The sequence below is a fragment of the Mycena indigotica genome (genome assembly GCF_014461135.1).
Source record: "Mycena indigotica strain 171206Taipei chromosome Unknown Mind.scaff0001, whole genome shotgun sequence".
NCBI classification, from domain to species: Eukaryota; Fungi; Basidiomycota; class Agaricomycetes; order Agaricales; family Mycenaceae; genus Mycena; species Mycena indigotica.
The window spans coordinates 3942301-3962805 of NW_023503000.1; positions in this window are offsets into that span (position 1 = coordinate 3942301).

The following is a 20505-nucleotide window of genomic DNA, read 5'->3' on the forward strand; positions in this document are numbered from 1 at the left end:
TATTATCAGTCACACAGTAAATTCAAATCTTTCTTTTCCCTCAGAAACATGAACACAAATATCACCTTTTAATATATATTTCCTTCTGAAAGAAATAAGATATTTTATCTGAATAAAAATAGACACCAAAATGATTTCTTTTTATCCATCTTTAAGTACCAGAGAAAGACTGTCAAACCCTGGGTTCAAAAACCCCTTTTTCTTCGCCTTTTAAACCTTTTATTTTGGCCCTGGTTGATAAGATAAGACAAGGAGGAGATAAGATGGATGATAAGATGGTGATTGGATCATCAGATGTCGATGCTGATGTTGATTGACAGCGTGGAGGTGGACATGAGGCAAGCAGCACGTAAAGGCATGGCTAAAGTATGACGTCATTGCCTCTCGTATTAGGCATGGTAAACACATGGTAGTAGTGTATATAAGTAGAGTAGATTTCGTCTTGTACCCCAGTCTTCGAATTCCATCATCTTTACGATATCCTTTCACGGTGCTTCTTGCTTGCCTTCACTGGCCAACTGGCATCCTCTGAATTGGTATTGTTTGTGACAAAGACTCTCTTTTCATCACAATGAAAGAGCAATTAAAAGACTGCCATTTTGTCCAACTTTCTGTCTACAACAAATTGTGATCTTTGTGTTTTTGCAAAAAGGCCAATTGAAAATCAGGGCTTTTGATGTGCCTTTTTGTGTTGCACAAAGAACAACTTTCATTGACACACAAAGACGTTCAGAAAGATCGTCTTTCTGTGCCTCTTTTGGACTATCACAAAGAACATCTTTGTGATTGCCCAAAAGGGGAAAGGAAAGGGTATCTTTCTGTACACCTTTCAGGTTGACTAAAACATTAGCTTTCTGTCAGGACTAATAGGCATGAAGAAATATAATATTTCTGTGCTACCCTAGGGTATACCTTGGGGTATACCCTAGGGTACACCTTGCAGCTCAGGTAGGGTTACCTTGGATGATATTGTGACAGAATGCTTATGTGATTGCCTACAATGCCCACCAATCATGTCATCATGAGAGCTCCGCTTTGAAACAAAATCCTTGAAGCCACGCTGCGTCCAAAATTCAAGTCAAACTGTCAAAGTGATTGCTTATTATGAACAATATATACATGAACAGTGTATCAAACTACTCTACACTACATTATACGGAGCACTTCAGCCTCAGACTTGATAAAAAGGATCAGTTGTTCAATACCTCGGATGATTCCGCTGCGCCCACCACAGAGAAGTGGATCATGGAGTTCAATGTGGTTGTGACCACATACGGAACAGGGCACCCTCCCGAGCCAGGCGGGCCTGAACCATTCGTGGCAGACCTTTTCTGCGCCACGTTAGTACGACAACGCGGGCATGAAAAGAAGTGCTACCCATTCGCTTGCGATCCCGGACATGCCACATTGCAGCCCAGTAGCGAGTGGTGCACTTGTTGAGCTGTCGGAGGCGATTCTTGGGTAAAGACGTGTGTCCGATCTTGAAAACGCGCTGCCCATTTCGCAATTTGAGGTCCAAGGCGTAGATTACGCCAGGACCGTCTTTGGGCGGAGAGTGGTGATGGTTGGAGATCAGTAGCGCTCGCTTGAATGGCGAGACGGAATTGTTGAGGGGATGGGAATTTGAGAGCGAGGGTTAACGCGGGTGCGAGCATCCATGGTGCGCGTGACGACGCACGTCATGGGGAAAGAGGGAGAGAGGCATCGAGGGCGAGAGCGGGCAAGCAGGGGAGGGTGGCGGGACCAAGCGTCAGGCAGGCGAGCGCGACAGAGGGCGCGGTCGGGCGCAGGCGGACCGGAGAAGGGCTGGCAGGCGGCAGGGGAGCGGGCAGGCGCGAAAACCGCGAGGTTTACCCAAGAATCGCCTCCGACAGCTCAACAAGTGCACCACTCGCTACTGGGCTGCAATGTGGCATGTCCGGGATCGCAAGCGAATGGGTAGCACTTCTTTTCATGCCCGCGTTGTCGTACTAACGTGGCGCAGAAAAGGTCTGCCACGAATGGTTCAGGCCCGCCTGGCTCGGGAGGGTGCCCTGTTCCGTATGTGGTCACAACCACATTGAACTCCATGATCCACTTCTCTGTGGTGGGCGCATGTAAACCCGTTACACACTCTTTACCTCTCTATGTCACAGTAGTTACTTCTTCCTCCTGTACCCTCAGCATCTCCAGAATATAGCATAGTCTCATTGACTTGGCTGCTGGTCCCCTCAGTGTTTCCCAATTGGCCATTGGGTTTCCAGCGCAGCGGAATCATCCGAGGTATTGAACAACTGATCCTTTTTATCAAGTCTGAGGCTGAAGTGCTCCGTATAATGTAGTGTAGAGTAGTTTGATACACTGTTCATGTATATATTGTTCATAATAAGCAATCACTTTGACAGTTTGACTTGAATTTTGGACGCAGCGTGGCTTCAAGGATTTTGTTTCAAAGCGGAGCTCTCATGATGACATGATTGGTGGGCATTGTAGGCAATCACATAAGCATTCTGTCACAATATCATCCAAGGTAACCCTACCTGAGCTGCAAGGTGTACCCTAGGGTATACCCCAAGGTATACCCTAGGGTAGCACAGAAATATTATATTTCTTCATGCCTATTAGTCCTGACAGAAAGCTAATGTTTTAGTCAACCTGAAAGGTGTACAGAAAGATACCCTTTCCTTTCCCCTTTTGGGCAATCACAAAGATGTTCTTTGTGATAGTCCAAAAGAGGCACAGAAAGACGATCTTTTTGAACGTCTTTTTGTGTGTCAATGAAAGTTGTTCTTTGTGCAACACAAAAAGGCACATCAAAAGCCCTGATTTTCAATTGGCCTTTTTGCAAAAACACAAAGATCACAATTTGTTGTAGACAGAAAGTTGGACAAAATGGCAGTCTTTTAATTGCTCTTTTATTGTGATGAAAAGAGAGTCTTTCTCTGTGTCAGGGAAACCCTGATGCCGTCACTTGATCCCATCAAGCGCCGCGTCTCCGCTCGCGTCTCCACGTCTCCGCTCGTGTTTCCGTGTCTCCACACCCTGACGCTCTCCCTCCACTGCCCGCACCACATCCCACATCCAGTAATCCCTAGTCTTCGACTTCCTGGCCACCCCTTTCCGGGAGCCTCTCCGGAGTCACCATCAGGGATCACTAATGCCATCGGAGACCTCTCCGGATGTGGATGCACCACTTCCCTCTAGACCTTGACCCTATGGCCTGCCAGCCTCTCTGGGCTGTCACTTATCAAGGTCTCCCTACGATCTCTACCTGCTGGACCTCTTAGGTGTCTCCAACCTATGTCAGCGTTCGGGCTTACGTTCGGATGGCTGAGCCTCGCCATGGCTCCGCTTCCCACTCCGCCACCACGGCCCCCGTCATCGGGTCTCCCTTTGGGTGAGGCCTACTGCCGTTAAGGCTCGTGCCTACCGCAGCGCCCCAGGCTGCACGCCCTCACACCCACCTCTCTGGAGACGCCCGGGGACGTCTCCGAGTGACCCTCCTGTCGCTACCCTCCAGTGGTCATGGCTGGCCGCCATTCCCATTGGTCCTCTCCGACACTCCCCGGCCCTTGGGCTAGACCAGACTCCTTCCCTTTCCGCTCCACGCCTTCCCTCTCCGTTTCCGGCCGTCACGTCACGGTCACACACCCGGAGTCGATTCCGATTCCGGTTCCGATTCCGGTTGTCACGGTCACGGTCACAAGCGGAGACGCTCAGAGGCAGCCTGGACCTCCCGAAGCCCCTTCTTAGGCCTTCTAAGGATGCCTGGGCTCCTCCCTTGGCATCACGGTCCCAAACCTGCCTCTCCGGAGCTTCGAGGGCTACTCGACACTCACCTAGGGCCCATTAGCGACACCTGACTTCTCCCATGCGTCGTTCGTCGCTATGCAGTCACTCTATCATTACTCCGGTCACTAGTATATAGTAGTGCACCTGAGCAGAGGGCTCCTTGGCTTGTTCTCTAAGGATTCCCCCTCTGCTCAGGTGAGTCTGTAGCATCCCTTCCTGTTGTAGTAGTTCACTAAGGATTCCCCCTCTGCTCAGGACTCTGATTTCGAGCCTCGCGAGGTTGCCCTTACACTCTGGTACTTAAAGATGGATAAAAAGAAATCATTTTGGTGTCTATTTTTATTCAGATAAAATATCTTATTTCTTTCAGAAGGAAATATATATTAAAAGGTGATATTTGTGTTCATGTTTCTGAGGGAAAAGAAAGATTTGAATTTACCGTGTGAGTGTTTCCAAAAATTTATCATAACTGTGACATGTCAAATTGATCAAAATAGTACACTATTGCCAAATTAGGAAGCTATTAGAGTCTAAGACAAAATAAAAATAAAAATATTATAGAATCCTGTATCAGAGAAACCTCCCATTCGGCCCCCCAGACATGATTCCAATTCCAGTCTGATTCCGATTCCAGTCCGACCCCCCACTCACACCATCACGGATCCGTCAACTCCGTCAAGACCCTCCCAATGATCACCTGGGGATAGAGCCTGCGACGCCGCTCAGGCCTTCTGCGCTCTACGTCGGCAGTTACGGACGACCAGTATATAGTTGGTGCCCTAGCAGGCGGACCCTTAGAGTTTCTTCTCTTTGGATCCTCCCCTGCTAGGTCGGTCCCTCTGTGTATTTCCCGTAGCTTCTATTCACGCTTTGGATCCTCCCCTGCTAGGCTTTCGTCGGAGTCTCCAGGGGTTGCCCTTACAGCCTGGACTGTTTTGTTGTATGATATATAGGCAATAGCTTTGAACTGGCATCAATATCATCCATTGACTTACTGATAATTCAAGGATAATTTATTCTATGTTTATTTTATTTTATTTTATTTTATTTTATTTTATTTTTATTTTATTTTATTTTATTTTATTTTATTTTATTTTATTTTATTTTATTTTATTTTATTTTATTTTATTTTATTTTATTTTATTTTATTTTATTTTATTTTATTTTATTTTATTTTATTTTATTTTATTTTATTTTATTTTATTTTATTTTATTTTATTTTATTTTATTTTATTTTTTCTCTCTCTCTCTCTGTTTTCTCCTTTCAAGGCCCAAACATATCTGCCACAAATGTCAAATTATTTATAGTTTTAGCTTTTGATTAGATGGCCATTTTATAGGTGGCCTATAAGTGATAGCACTCAATACTACATATCTTTACAATAGCTGATTTATCCAAGTTCAGAGTTCAGAGTTTGCACTTCCATCATATGGTCATGTGACTGGATTCACAAGTCTGAAGTTCACACTTTGGTCCAACTACCAACTTGCCACTTCAGACTTGCCTCCAACTTCTGACTTCGGAGTTTGATATTACATAAATGATGTGACTTTGACCTTCTGCATTAATTAAACAATGAAAATACACCTCATAGTACTTAATCGGATTATTACATTGCTTCAAAGTATATAGTAGCCAGGGTTACCGCGAGGCTCAAGGAAGCATCGGGTCTGTATTTTCAGTGAAGAACTTCGTAATTGTCGGCATTCCAGATGCTACGCGCAAGAGTGGTCAACATGATTAGCAAAACAGTCGTGGCGACAACATATGCGTCTCTGGGGTGTTGTGCCGCCAACTCCATTGACACATTCTTGCCATACTCCAAGTCTTCTGTTCCGATTATGAAATCCCAGTGTGTCGCCTCGTGGATGAGTATCCCAGCCTGGGAGTCGCTCCCGGTTGTCGGCAAACGCCAGAATATCGAGCAGATTTGGCAGATTTCCATGTAAGTGTACGGCTCACCTGCATGAACGGACGCGGAGACGTCTTTCTGACACGAGCAGTCGAACTGGAGAGCAGTTAGTGATCAATCATCAATGATGAGACGATCACAGGGGAACTCGCAGTGTAAGACAAGAATTGGCTGTCCACTGAAACGCTTGGAATGGTGAACACACACAGACACTAAAAGAGAAACACAAAACCACACAAAACCCAACTCCAACACAAACACGAACAAACAAACACACACAACACAACACACAACCTATTCGGGACCTAAACCACCTATGCCGAGCTTCGGATCAGTCGGATCAATCGGATCACGTCGGAGTTTGATTTGGGGTAGTTTGGTTTTTCACAAGCGCGCAAGTTCGGGGGCTCCTACTAAAGTATATAGCAGTTGCAATTCAGACAACAATTTCGGGTCGATTATGTAATTGGGCGCAATGCAGGCGATTAGATAATCTTGAACTTTGAGGCACGGGATCGAACACGGTCACAAGACTTGAAGCGGAACGGAGGGGACGACGGCGGAACAATACAACGGCGGAGACGGACTTAACGGACCAGACGGCGATAACGGAGACGATCGTAGACAACGGCGATAACGGAGACAACGTAACGGAACCAAAACACAACCCCGCGAGGGCCCGGGGCAAGCCAAACTTCACTACTGTACTACTACAATGCATGCCCAATTTATATCTCTTAGGTGCCCAGCATTTGTAAGCTCCAGACCATCGGGGGTGGCTCCGACAATCGGGCACCTCCTGAATTTATCTCCTTGATCCTCCTTGGTACGCTCCCCGAGACGCGACCCCGTGATCGGCCCCCGCGTTCGGCCTGCGCAGCCTCTTCTCCATTTTACCCCAGAATGGAGCCCCTTGACGCGTCTCCTTGACGCGCCAACGCTCCATTCCTACCTCCTTGACACACTGCTCTCCATTTCAGGGGCTTAATGCTCCCCTTGAAGCACCCAATTCGTCCCAAGGGGACCTCCTTGAAGCGCTGAGTTGAGGCGGAAGCACCGCCGGCCCGGCCCCTTGATCGGCCTCCGTGATCGGCCTACGCCGCAGCGCCGTCGCTCGGTCACATGTCCACCGACGCGCGCTCTTGTCGCGCTCGTTCCCGCCATCTGACGCGCGTCATACGCGTCCTTATCACTCCACACGGGTGCTCCACACCCACCCTTCCATCCCCGCTGTCTTGCGCATTGACAGCACCGCCCATGCGCTGGCAGTTCCAGCGCCTCCATCAGTCAGCGGCGAACACGTTCGCCCCGGCCTAGGGTTCCCCGCGCTCCACCGGTCTTTCTCGCGCCGGTTCGCACCGCATCTCCGGGTCACGCGCCGCTAACGCGGTGTCGTGCTTCCAAAAGATGCCCCTCGTGGGCATCTGGGCTGATTCCAATGGCGCGCGAATCACGCGCTCTTCATCTCCCCCCAAAATAAATCTTGAGTGTCCTCACTCAATTTTAAAAGGTGCGCTTCTTTGACCATCTTTCTTTTAGAAATTCTGATTGATGTGATTTGACTTTGCTGCGCCGTCGCCAGCTGGCATTTATAGGCGGCCTCTTGCTGGCCTTGACTTTCAGCCCCCCACTTTCAGCTTGCTTTCTTGCTCGTTCCCGCCGAATGCTAATGGTGTATCCCACTTATTTCGACTCCACGTTCTTCGTCTCCGACCCCTCGTCCTTCTGCGACAGCCCGGTCTACTCCTCAGCTGTAGATTCTCAAGTCCCGGCGACCTCCGTTCCTCTGGAGATGTCGACCGGCCCCAACGGCGAGCGAGTCTTCCCGCGCGTTCACGAACATGCTCGCGCTGCCAACACACCCGACGTCTATCGCGCCATCCATTCGCGCGGCACGGTACGTATTTGTTGCCACTTTCTTCATCTTCTTTGCTAACTTGTGTCTTCAGGCGCTAGCCAAGTGCGCATACTGCGTCGCTAACAACCTGCCTTGCCGCTTCCGCTCCAACGGCATTCCCTGCGCGAACTGCGTCTTTGGATGCAAGGACGACTGCTCTTTCGTCAACGCCGATCTATTCCTACTCTCACTTCAAGAATGGCGCCACGAGGAAGTAGTTGGGCTCTGGACTGAGCTGGAGAATCAGGTCTCAGACGCTGACCAACTCGGTACGTCTTCTTTTCATCTTCGCGGCTAGGGTAGAGCACGGGTCAGGGTCAACCCGCAGGGGTTTCAGGGTAGGGTCTGTCAGGGTCAGGGTCAGGGTACATCTATTTCTGAACCCGGCCAAACCCGGACCCTTTCAGAGTCAACCCGGAGGGTCCAATAAGCTGTTGTGATGGGACAATTCCCTATCTAAACATGATTTTTGTTAGTTTTTGGGAGACAAAAAAAATCATATGTCACTCATGTCACTCATGTGACATGTGACATAGAAGTAAATCAGATTGAATATGCTCAAAATCTTGAGGAAAAGGTTACATATACTATATCTGAGTCAATATCATATAGCAAAATGTATATTATGTCAAAATTATTGTCCTAAATACATCTTCTGCTTCCATGTCTGCAACCCGTGGGTCAACCCGGACCCGGTTGGACCCGTACCCGGAAGGGTCAGGGTTAGTCAGGGTCAGGGTCAGGGTCAGCCTTCTGAGACCCGGACCCGGACCCGTGCTCCACCCTATTCGCGGCCTGATCTAAATTTTCTCCAGCAATTTGTCGGAAATATGCTCTGGATTTGGTCGAGCAGACTGTTCAAGGCGCGATCGCACTGTTCGAGGTGCGAATTTTTCACTGTTCATTTCGTTCCAGCTAACTCTTCTGTAGTTCCTTTCCTCTTTGCTCTCGTCGTTCGGCAACGAAGGTTACACAGATCTCGCGTCGTTGTCGAGCGAATCCGATCACCTGGCCCGCGTCATCTGCCTTGCTTTGGACTCCCGTTTCGAATCTTAACCGCGCCGTTGTCGATACTTGCTGCTCATTGCTTACATTTTTGTTTTGTACTTAATTTATGTCGAATGTTAGATTGTTGTTTTGGCTCGATTTGACTATTCGGGACCTAAACCACCTATGCCGAGCTTCGGATCAGTCGGATCAATCGGATCACGTCGGAGTTTGATTTGGGGGTAGTTTGGTTTTTCACAAGCGCGCAAGTTCGGGGGCTCCTACTAAAGTATATAGCAGTTGCAATTCAGACAACAATTTCGGGTCGATTATGTAATTGGGCGCAATGCAGGCGATTAGATAATCTTGAACTTTGAGGCACGGGATCGAACACGGTCACAAGACTTGAAGCGGAACGGAGGGGACGACGGCGGAACAATACAACGGCGGAGACGGACTTAACGGACCAGACGGCGATAACGGAGACGATCGTAGACAACGGCGATAACGGAGACAACGTAACGGAACCAAAACACAACCCCGCGAGGGCCCGGGGCAAGCCAAACTTCACTACTGTACTACTACAATGCATGCCCAATTTATATCTCTTAGGTGCCCAGCATTTGTAAGCTCCAGACCATCGGGGGTGGCTCCGACAATCGGGCACCTCCTGAATTTATCTCCTTGATCCTCCTTGGTACGCTCCCCGAGACGCGACCCCGTGATCGGCCCCCGCGTTCGGCCTGCGCAGCCTCTTCTCCATTTTACCCCAGAATGGAGCCCCTTGACGCGTCTCCTTGACGCGCCAACGCGTAAGGCCGAATAGGCCGACATCAACCATTGGTCTTCTTGACCATGCGCCGGCCCGTGTCCGGTCTGGCATTTGCCCAATTCGTAAGTCTTCTGTGCCGTTTAAGCTTTTGACGTCCGGTTGACAGCTCCGCCGGTTCTTGAAGATCACCAGTGGGGGGGGTCTTCACATATACAGAGCGGTGGGTCGTCCCTCTGTTGCTTCCTTCCCTCATGCCTTTCTGTCTGCCCCTTGTGGTCGCGCCCGGCGCCTCCGGCCGTCACGCCATTCACAACGCGCGCTCCACCAAGCGACCGGTCGTTGCGCCGCCCTACGCAGCACGCCGACCCAACCATCGCCTCCTCGCACCTCACAACGTGGTCTACACGCGTCTGCGTCGTCTTCGCCCGACCTCTAAAGCGCGTTCGGCGCCGCCGCTGCCTCCACTCCATGTCAACGCTCCTGCCAGCTCTAGCGCGGTGTCCTCGCCGCTGGTCTCTCCGGGCGTTCGCATTCCATCCAGCTGGCTAGCCGCCGTCGCCTACGCGGTCTTCGGTCCTACTGCCGCCATATACGCCGGCCGCCGACCCTCTCGAGTCCCCGGTCGACTTCCTCTTCCCTCCAACCTCCTTCCCCTTCGAACTCGACTACCGCGGCGATATAATGCTGCCCAAAGTCTCGGACCACAGCGACCTTGCGACACTAGGCGATGTCCAGCTGGCCCTGTCATTCTGTCCGCCGGTGTGTTGCACACTATTTCTGTTCGTTTAATTCTTGACTCCTTGGTTAGAAGTTCGCGACTTGCGCCAACTGCGCGCGCCTAGGTGTCCGCTGCATGCGGTATGGTGTTGGCGATGCCTGTGCCTTCTGCCTCCTCACACCAGGCGAACCCTGCTGCTTCACAACTCCTACCCGCTTGCTCGAACTCATGGCTGAGTTCCGTCACTCTGAACTGGTAGCTTTCCAGACCACCCTTTCTTGTGCTGTTGTCTCTGGCAACTTATCTCTTCCTGAAGCTGGTAAGCCTTATTTTTGCATTTGTTTCTATGTTCTTTTGCTGAGCTCTGTTACAGTCCAGAGTTGGCGGTCCAGGATTTGCGCTCTGGAAAATGCTATCCAGGTTGTGCTGGACAAATTCCAGGTTTGCTCTGATTTTGTCTTTTGCTTCTTCTTCTGACTTTTTCTCCAGGCTGCTGTTGCTTCCCCAAAGGGTTCTCCCTTTGCAGCACTCCACCATGCTATTTCCAATTCTAAGTCTTCTTCTTTTCTCCTGGCTGTTATAGACCATTTTCCCATTCTTGACCCTCTCTTTGGTGACTTACACTCTCTTGCCCTTTCTCACCTCTCCCAGCTTAGAAATGGTCAAGTCTGACCAGGATTCTCCTTGTACTATCTAGAATTATTTGTTGAATTTTCTTGAATTTAATTTAATTTTTCTTGAATATTTTGGCAAAATTTCCTTTTTCGGACTTATTTCTGGTGATTTATGTCGTCCATTATCTTGTCCCTTGGATTTACTTGTTCCAGTGAATACCTGTGCATTTCTTCTAGTTGATATCACAGATAAGAACTTCACTTTTTGAGTTTTTGTTTATCAGTTTTCATTTTGATATCTTTTGGAAGAATTGGCGCGCTCTTCCATCTTATCAGATGCCCTAGAACCCAATATCTTCTTATCATTTTGTTGCTGGGGGGCAGCCGCCACCCAGCTATGCTTGATTATCGCGCACCGGCGGTCCTTCCACATCGGGCACCGGTCGGTCCGGTCGGCCGGTCGGTTCCCATATAAAAGCCATCCGACATTTACCCGGTCACCCATTCAATCTCTCGTCACTGCCGCAGATCTTCACACGCTTTGCTCTTTGCCTCTTACCACCACCATGCCCGCTTTCTCTCGCCCTTCTCGCCTTACCAACAAGCAGATCGAGGGCCTTCTGGAGGCCTACTGGCGCGTTCAAGAGCTCGCGGTCCGCGACCCGCTCGAGCATCGCGCGGCTGTGCTTTCCCTCGCGAATCGGCTGGTGCGTCGCAGTCGATTCTGTGTGTCCTTGTACTAATTTGTTCTTCTAGCTTGCTCTGCGCGGACGCGCACTCTCGTTCTCCGAACTTCCCCCAATCGGCAACATCTTGTTCGAAGTCCGCAACGCGTTCTACCGTGTCGAACCTAACACATCCGAGACTTTCGAGCGGACTTTCCACGACATTCGCGCCCTCTGCGCCGACGTCATGCAGCAAAACCAAGCCGTTCGCGAGCAGCGCGCGTATGTGCGCCAACTGATGCGCTCTCGCGACGCTCGTCTCGCCGCTACCCGTCAAGAGGAACAAGACCTCCTTGAGTATCGCCAGAATCTTGCTGACTGGGAGGTACGACTCCCATTTCTTCTTCTTTTGCTGTTTACTGACCATCCTTGTGACTAGAACGCGGTGGCTTTCGACGTAGCCGCCGCTCGTATCGCTGCCAACAACGCCGCTGCGTCTGCGGCCAACGCCGACCGCCTTCGCGCTTCGCCCGACGCGTCACTCGGCGCTCCCACTCTCGTCAACGCGGACCATAGCACGGGCAATATAGCCGGCCCATCCACTCAGGGTACGTCCTGTCTCTCATCCCACTGTCGTTCTCATTCAAACGCTGAGTCCAGTAGGTCCTACCCCGTTCTCTCGCTTGTCTCCCGAACTCCAGCATCTAATTCATTCGCTGATCGCGTCCAGCTCTCTGTCCCAGGTAAGTTTTTCTTCTCTTTCTTCTGTCTTGTCCGTTCTGATTGAAATTCTAGGGCTCCTCGAATGCTTCTTCGTCGATAGCGACCCCAGCAAGTCCACCAATGCGAAACTTCTCCCAGCCGGAGGCCGTCCGCGCCCCCGCTCTGTTCGTAACGGCGCCCGACGCACCCGCCGTGGCCGACGCAACCGCAAGTCTGTCGCCAAACGCGGCCGTGCCGCTGCCAATTCGCAGTGCGACTCCCCTCAACCATCTAGCTCTTCCCTTCCAGGTGCGTTGCTTTTTCGTGATTCCTGTTGTTCTGTTCTGATTTACTTTGCAGCCCCGAACTCACCCTCTTCCGAGCATTCCTTCTGTGCTGGTAACCCCACCGATGGAGGACGAGTCGACTCTCACAACGGCGACCCCAATGATGCCGCCGACCAGTTTCTTGCCGCTCTCTTCGCGGATCTTCATAACATCGAGGCCAACCAACGCTGCATCGAATGGCAGTTCAGCGTCCTCGACTGCAGCGAGCCCCTCTGGCGACCCTCCTCGCCTTCGCAGGTCGACCAAGCAAATTAAGGCCCGTACTCGTTTCAAGTATGTCTTCAATTTCGAACTTTGACTTGTGCTGATTTATTCCAGCAATCCTCCCAGAACCTGTGACCTCTGTCACTCGAACCAGCACTTGGTTCGTGACTGCCCAGTTCGCTATACTCAGTAAATATTCTGTTTTTCCCATCTGACCACCTGTATTATTTATCTGTGCTGAATTATATTTATCATTGCTTGATCATCTTCTGAATAATTTGTTCTTTTGTTGACAGATTTAGCCTTTTAAGCTTGGAATGATGCCAGAGTGCTTCTTCCATCTATCTTTTGCTGGTTATCTTTTCTTGCATTCTTGATGATCTAAGTCAGATAATCAACTTCCACTTGTGGTATTCCCCTCCATTTATAAATCTCCACTCCTGTGGAGTCAATTCATCCTTCCCTTTTGCCCATCAATTTTCACTCATGTCCTCCTCTTCAACTTTGCCCATGCATCTTCAAACACAGATTAAAACCCTATTTGTTCCAACTTGGGTTCCATTTCTGTTATCTCTGGCAGAGAAATTTCCAGTTGTCTTTGTTGCCACTGCTCTCACAGCAGAGAGTTTTGTTTGCTATTCCATTCTTCCAGCCTTGGTGAAATATAGAATTATCTTCAATTACACATTTTGACCCATTTCCTTAGATGTCAGCATCCAACAAACTCTTGTGGCTTGCTAATCCAGATTCCAATGGTCTTATGCCTGGAGAATTACTTGTCAAGGCACTTGACTTTTTGCAGTCTCCTCCTTTTCTACAGGGTGGTGAATATTTTCGCCAAGCCGAAGTCGTTCGCGGAATTGCCCAGAATTTCAAAGATCATATCGCGTTGAAGAAACAAGCTGCTCGTAAGGCTCGCGGTAGACGTTCCGGCTATCGTATGGTAATATTTTCGAATAACTCCCCCCAAAATTGCTGAAAACCAATTTCGTAGTCTTGCCGGACCTAAACCTCCACCATTCTCACATCTCATAGCTAGACCCCTTCCTGATGGATCTATTGGTCCCAATTCTTTTGTTGCTGTTGAGTTTGAGACTCCAGCTGGTAGTTCTTCTGCAGTTCGTGTGGGTTCGCAATCTCGTGCTTCGAATACAGCATATTCGCAGGGTGAGGTGTGACAGTTCAACTTGGTCACACTTTCTGATGGAGTCAGTTTTGAATCAACCACACCTAGTCCCACCACCAGCACATCTCACTCTACCCGTTTTGACTTTTCCTCCACCAGCTAGACCTCAACCTCCTCCTCCAGTTCCATATATGGCTCCTTTGCAAATTCCAACTTTTTCTCCTCTGAATATTCAAAGAGCTCCTCCTCCTGCTCTACTTCCTGGTTTCCATGCTATTTATAATGCGTCTTGGGCTAGATCGGCCAATATTGGCAATGTTTCTCCTATTCAAGGTCCTGTCGAACGTCGCACTGGAGATTTGATTTACGATATTCGTGTTGCTGAGGCTGCCCAGTTCAGAGCCAAGGCCAACGCTCGTCGTGCCCAACCCAACTCTCTCTGGGTCACCAGTTCCTTGGATTTGTGGGACAGTATTTGCTCTAATTTTGATCATCCTAGACCAGGTCCCAATCCTACTCAGTCCATTGAGCACTACCCAGGATTCTCCCTGTAACTTAACCGTCGATCAAATATTTATGTAACCTGTATTTTTCGAATATTAAATTATTTTGAGGATTTGTTAAGTCCAAATGTGGAAAATCTTGAGTTCGACTCCAGCTGAAGCCATTGTCGTTCCCTAGGTTTTCGGTCACGTTTTGATCGTCTAAGTCCTCCTTCCTCTTCAGAATCATCAGGGTCATTCTCAAATAATTCAGGGATTTCTTCTTCATCAGAGAACTCTTCTTCCACTTGAGCATTTCCAGTGTTGTTTTCTGTCCGGATATTGATCCCATCAAATTGATAGTCAGGTCCCTGATACTCCAAATCCTCTTCATCTTCAGCTTCTAACTGGTCCAGAGTTGCCTTAGAGATATCCACTAACTCCTCTATAGGTCTGGGCAAAGTCAGTTTCCTCCTCTGTTCATATGGCACCACTCTAAATCTCCCAATCTTCTTCTGCCATACTACACCATTCATATCTGCCACAATGTAGGCACCTCCTTGTGTCCTTCTGACAATGATCATAGGTCCCCACCATCTTTCCCTATTTCTGGCACTTGGAGAATCTTCATCAACAGTGTTTCTGACTAAGACAATATCAGCCGGCCCAAAATGGAAATCTTTGATGACATGTTGATATTTCTTGGAATATTCTGCTGCTGATTTGATCCTCTCCTTCAGCATTCTAACCTTCATTTCTTCCACATGTGTGACATGCTTGGCCAATGCTTTTGCCCTGAGTCCAACTAAATCATCTGTAGAAATAATGGCATCTGGATATTCTGCTAGCCAGGTTGCTTCTGCTAAATCCAGAGGTAATGTTGGGTGTGCTCCAGTAACTGCAAAATATGGGGAGCATCCCATGCCTCTTCTGGCTGTGATTCTATCTGCCCAGAGAACTTGACGGAAGAACCAATACCATTTCTTCAGATCTCCTCCAGTAGCTTTAAATAGTGACTGTCTCAAGTCCCAGTGCCCTCTTTCCACAATTCCATTAGCTTGAGAGTTGTAGGGTGCAATTTTGATGCCTTTGATGCCATACTTGGCCTCCAACCATTTGACTGCAGCAACAAAAGGAGAGCCATTATCTGTGATTAGTACTCCAGGGCATCCCCATCTGCATATGATGTCTTCAAGTAAGAATAGCCCAATCGACTTGGCATTTTGCTCCCTGATTGGTCTTCCCTCAATATATCTTGACAAAGCACATCTAGCATCCACCACATAGTTGAACCCATATGACTTCTCAGCCATATACATCACATCTGCATGGACCTTCTGAAATATTCCTGGTACTTTTGCAACCACAGGCGGAGCTCTCATCAAGCTCTGCTTCCTAATCTGGCAAAAGTGACAAGTCTTGACATACCACCTCACATCTCCGTCCATGTCAGGCCACCAAAATCTCAACTCTAGCAAGGCCTTAGTTGCAAAGCCTCCCCTATGTCCTAGAGCATCATGAGCAGCTCTCATCATATACATCCTGTGCTCTTTCTCCACTACCAATTTGTGCATGGAGTCTTTTCCAATTCTGTACAATTTGCCATTCTTGCCCAAGAAGAATTTTGTTGCAAACTTGATAAACCGGTTGTACTTCTGGTCATCTTCCATATCATCTGGCCGCTCCAAAGGGTTCTTCAGCCATTCTCCCACGGTTGATAATTTGTCATCCTGTTGCTGAACTCCCTTATGTCTGTGTTCTTCATCATAAGGCTCTCTCTCAGCCTCATCAATCTTTAATGCTTCATCTGGTAGCAATAGGTCTTCAGAGGTGTCATACTGCAAATAGACAGGCATTTCTAGTCCTTCAGTGGCATAAGCTGTTTTGACCATTTGGTATACAGCCTTGTTTTCTTGTTGAGCTGATTCCAACTCCTGCTGAAAGTCCTGAATACTGTTTGCCAGACCTGTCAAATCTTGCATATAGCCTCCTCTGGTGTCAATGTCAGTCTTGAAGTCCTCAAATTCCAATGGCTGTTCTGCAAAGTAATCCCATTCTTCATGCATCTCTGGTGGAATTGTTGGCTCCAAGCCATCTTCATCATCTGGCCACACTTCATCTCCTGGCTGAGGCTCTCTCCTAGACAGTCCATCAGGTGGGAAAGTTGCTCCCTTCACATGCTTGAGTTTGAATTTGAACATCAAGATTTGTTCAATCCATCTGTTGATTGTTGCATTTGGACCCATTCCTGGATTGTTCAGCATGCCCTGAATATACTTTGCATCTGTCTCAATGACCAATCTCCTGCACCCTAACAACCAATATCTCATGGCATCCAGAGCTCTTTTGAGACCATATAGCTCCCTTTTTGGCTGTGAGAATTCTGCTTCCCTCTTGTTAAGTGGTATTGAAGCAAACTTGGCATAGTAGCGCTTCTTTGGGTCATCTGGATCACATTGGTAAATCTGAATGCCAACTGCCATCCAAGAGGTGTCAACAGCCATGACAATGTCTGAGTCCCATTCATAGTTGAGAGGTTTGAGACTTGGAGCATTTATCAGAGCTTGCTTCAACCTGTCCATAGCTTTCTCCTGTGCTTCACCCCATTCAAATTCTACATCTTGCCTGGTGAGTTTCTGGATTGGTCTTGCAATCAAAGCATAGTCCTTGATGAACATCCTCAAAACTCCCACGGTTCCTAGAAATTGCCTAACAGCAGAGACATCCTTCAAGGGTCCCCATCTGGCAATAACTCCAACTCTATCAGCATCTGCAGTTCTACCTTCAAAAGAGCAGAGGTGTCCCACAACATGGAACTTCTCAGCACATAACACTGATTTTGCCCCATTGAAAGTCCCTCCACAATATTTCATCCTCTGTAAGATCCTATTCAAATTCTGAAAGTGCTCCCAGATAAATCTGCGAATGCCAGGATTTTCTGGGATTGTTTCAGGTGTTCCATCTGGTAGCAAATATCTTGATCCAGGTCCCCTTAGTGGTACATCATCAATATATGGTTGAGTGACATGTGGAATCTCATCCTCTAGAATATAAGTCACATCATCATGAAAAATAGGAACACTATTGGTCCACCCCATTGGGAGTTTGACAAGTCTCATAGCTCCAAAAGGTGTTTGGAAAGTAGTGAAATCCCTTGAAGTTTCTGCAATGTCCCTGGCATCATAGCCAGAATAGAGGTCTAAACATCCACCACAAGCTCTCCCTGCAAAGTGATTGGCTAGTTCTTCAGTTGCTGGTGGAATTCCTGAATGAGCAATAGTAACAGCATTCAAAGGTTCCAGAGCATGAACCAGTCTAATACTTTTCCCATCTTTCTTGATAACTCCAAAGAACTTGCTCCTATATGATGCATTTGATGGCTCATAAACTCCTGCATCAATTTTCTTCTTGATCACCTTGCAAAATTCCTCTAACTGTCCCCTTGGAATTGGAATGGTCTTCTCCACCCAAGTCTCATGTTCAATCACTGGAAATTCCACTGGTGGAAAGAAGTCATGTCTGAAGTCTCCCCTCTCATTTTCTGTCCAGGCGAAAGCATATTCTTGATTGCTGACTAATTCGTGCAATGCTTTCATTTCTTCAGGTTGCAAGAAGTCCGAATGCCGTTTATGCAGATCTTCCATTCGCTCCCGAGTATATCGCTTCCTATCCTGATACTCCGGCGGGTTCGGATTTAAAGGTGGCATTTCGGCTAACGGATCACCCGTAATCTTCCTTCAAATTCGGTACCGGTCCGGCAACTCAGTATACACCGGTCGAACCTTCAACCCCACAGGCTTATACTTCTTCCCCGCAAAGACAGACTTCGGTTCCTGATCTTGATCCCCGATCAATTCATTCGCTTCTGATGCCTTCGGGTCTTCTGGCGGATCAATGAAGTCAATGCTCTGACAGCATACACATCTCTCTCCCCTATCCCTATGCTCCAGCTTGTTATCCTTGGGGTCCACCAAAACATTTGCCAGAACTGTATGCGGTACTCCAGTTGAATTGTCGATTTTGCCTTGCATAAATTCTTCAAATATTTTTGTGGCATTTTCGTCATTTCCAAATCCAGCCAACTTATTTTTCGATGCCAATAAATATGATTCCACAATTTTCCTGGTTGTCATTTGCCCTCCAACAGGTTGGTACAGTTCTTCTATGCGAGGATTTCCTTTTTCATCAAATCCTATAAGGACCGCAGCTTCTTCTCCTTGTCCCATTTGGCCCAATTCATCGAAGACGTGTGAAAATCCTGTTCTTCCTCTAGATTTTGGAGAGGAACCCTAGTCCTGTTGCTATTTGAACCATTGCCCTGTTTGGAAGATCCTGGTTTGACCCGATCCTGAGTTGGAACAGCCCAATGTCGGCCAGTATTTGGATCAATAACAGTCAAAATTTGGTTATCGCCTTCATGATCAGTTCGACTCTTAGTCAGCACATCGAAGGGTCGTCCCAATAGAACTTTGTAGGCAGGTCCATGGATCACATGAACTTGAAGGAATAGAGTCAACTCTCCCCATCTAAACTTTACATTCTTCGCCATTCCCACAGACTTCTCCAGCTGTCCATTTGCACTCTGCATAAATATGTTAATAGAAGGGTCCCACATAAGTCCACAAGCCTGCGCTGTTTCCAGCGACATAGATACAATCTGCGATCCAGAGTCCAAAACACACTCCACAGGTCCAACTGAATTAATATGAGGGAAGGTAACCCTCAGAGGTACTGAATCTTGAGCCACATAAATTTGTTTGGGTCTTTCATCTTCATCAAGATTTTCCAGATACTGCAGATAAGGGTCTTGTGCCACCATAGATCCAGCAGGAATACCATCAAGATCAGTATTCACCACAAATACCCCAGCCACACTTGGCAATTGACTGACTTCCACAGCATCCACATCTAACTTGAAGGGTTCAGGTTCAGACACCAGTTGAGCAGCATTTGATGCCAATGAAACTGTTGGCACTTCTTGAATAGTGTCCACTGGCTGCCTGACTCTGGTCAACCTAAGTCTTTCCTGTTCCCTAAGATCCCTGCTAAGCCCAAATAAATCTCCTAGTCTGATAGTGACTTCTGTATCGTTGATGCGTTCCAGTATTTCATCTGTCAGACCTTCCCTCTGAATTGGTGCCCTTAATTTAAATGCTCTCCCATCTTCCTCTTTGTCTTGCCTTGGAGTTGCCTTATTGGGTGGTGGCTGAGTTCGAGCCCCACTCTTCCCAATTTTGACAAACTTGTATGGCAATTCCTTCAGCACTTCTTCTACCACTTCCTTCTCTTTAGAAACTTCTCTCCTCTCTTTCTCCTTGTTTTTGGCATTTTCTGTTGAATTTTTATCGGATGGTTCTCTCTCAGGCGGCTTATTCCTAGACTTGGCCTCCTTCATTGAGATATTTAAAAATCCGACCCAGACGAATTAGCTCCATTGCGACCCCGAGTTTGAACATATTGCTCCGGTAATTCATCTTGATAGTTGATAAAATTCAATACTGCCCTCCCAATTGCCTCAACATCATTATTCCCATTCTGAACAGGCCTAGCAGAGTGAATTGAAGAAACCTGAGAATTAGCAACAAGATAAGAAGGGTGAACATTGGATGGATGATAACTACTATTTGGTGCTGGTTTCATCTTGTCAGAGAGTTGACTGAGTTTGACATGGATAGTTCTGACTTCATCCCTGAGAAGATCAAATTCATCATCAGTCACTGCTGGTCCCTCCATATACATATGTTGCCCCATGGTGTTCTTCTTCTGCCAGTACTCTTCCACTCTATTTGATGCAGGCATTGGTCCTCTTGGTATAGCACTTCCATCTGCCATCTTCTGTCTTCCATCTTCCACTACAATCCATCCTTTGGCAAGGTGACTATGCTTGACTGGGCAGTCCCTGGCAAAATGATCTGGCTGTTCACAATAGTAACATCCACCTCCTCCATTGTTGTTGTTGTTTCTTTGATTTCCCCAACCATTTCCACCATAATTCCCACGGTTAGGTTGACGTTCTTGTTGCCCATAGGAGTTCTGAGCTGATTGCCTATGTTCATAATCATCCCTAGGTGGTGGTGCATTTCTTTGGTTCTGGAAAGTCTTGACCAACTCATCAATAGAAGCCTGTGTCTGCTTCTGTCCTACAACCACAGCATCTCTAAGACCAGACACTTGTCCTTCAAGGTCATCCAACCTCACATCTCTTTCTTCAAGCTTGACCCTTGGAAATCTTTCAGACCTTTTGATCTCTGGAGCCTCTGTATTGAAGGAAGTATCACTTCCACCAGAGCGTGAGAATTTTTCTGCC